Here is a 1,396-nt window from a genome sequence, read left to right as displayed (position 1 = left end):
CTTGTTCTAAGTAGGTGCTTTAGACCACTGAGCCATCTCTCCAGCCCTCTCCCTGGCTCTTGGCCTTATAATTTGCCTTGGCCAATAAAATGTAAGCAAGTTCTGAATCCTTCTGTTCTCCCTCTAGACCCCTTCTTCCACCATGAGGACAACCCAGGAGAGTCTGCTGATGCACTTAAAATAATAAGGAGGAAAGCCCTGTTGTCCCAGCCTAACTAGTTCAGGAGAGAGAATTTGTCAGGACACTAGTCATCTCACAGCTGACTTCGGATAAAACAGGAAGCTGAGCCCAAACCAGGGATGTCCACTGAGCCCCACCTAAATCGCTAATGTGAGCTAACTGAAAAGTTGTATTTTAAGCTATTACAGTTTGGCCACAGAGCAAGCTAATATTAACATTGGACTTTAGTTAAAGGAGAGAAAATCCCAAGATGCGTGGACTGAGGAAGAACTGCCGCTTTCCTAGATCTGAGGACCCAAAAAATAAGAAGTGTGGATCAAGTGCTCCCACAAATCCACCTCCCCAGTCAATGAGTAGGTCACCAAAGAAAGGCCTGAGAATAGTCTCCAGTATTCTGTTGTGGCTCATCACTCAGAACAGTGACGCTGCACACCATGTACACAAAGCACCTGCTGGCCATCCGCTGGCATAGCAAACCGCCTCCTGTCTCCCAGGCTTTTCATAGGCAGTCTGTCCCTCTTGTCAGCCTGGCATTGCTCCATGATGTCCCTCCCTTCTTGAAGCTCCCATGACCCTTCTTGGTGCTATTCCTATACTGGGAAAATATTTTTATGATGTCACATGTCACTGTACTACAATTTTTTTTTTTTTTTTTGAGACAGAGTCTCACTATGCAGTTCAGGCTGGCCTTGAACTAACCCACTCTGTAGCCCAGGCTGGTCTGGAACAAGCAAAGATCCTCCTGCCTCAGCCTCCCCATGCACCACCACTCCCAGCCTCCTCCCTCTGTCTCTTGTCCTCTTTCCCATCTGCAAAAGATCCATTTTAATCTATTTAAATAGCTATGTGCCACACAGCTAGAGGCCACCGTATCACACAGCCCCTAGGACTCTGAGGCCTTATTTCACAGAGAGGGAACAGTGTGGCAGAAGTGGTACTATAATGTGTTTAAGGTCACAAAGGCAGTAAAAAAAACCAGAGCCCAAGCTTCCTGCCTCCTTGTGCAACTGGGTCTGCTCCTGACCGTGACAGGCTCAGACACTGCTGTTCTGTGGAAAGAGTAGAGAGCACCATCAGCAACATTTGTCCTAGATAGAAGTAAATGAGCAGGCTGGAGCAGCTACTCTGGAACCCCTGAAGGGCTTGGCGTCGTGTGCAGGCAGCATGACTGTCCTCCACTCTGCCTCTCAGCCTGTGACAATCTTTGCTGTAACC

This window comes from Octodon degus, unplaced genomic scaffold (assembly GCF_000260255.1).
Source record: "Octodon degus isolate 3935 unplaced genomic scaffold, OctDeg1.0 scaffold00010, whole genome shotgun sequence".
NCBI lineage: Eukaryota > Metazoa > Chordata > Mammalia > Rodentia > Octodontidae > Octodon > Octodon degus.
Note: the sequence above shows the minus strand (reverse complement) of the source record.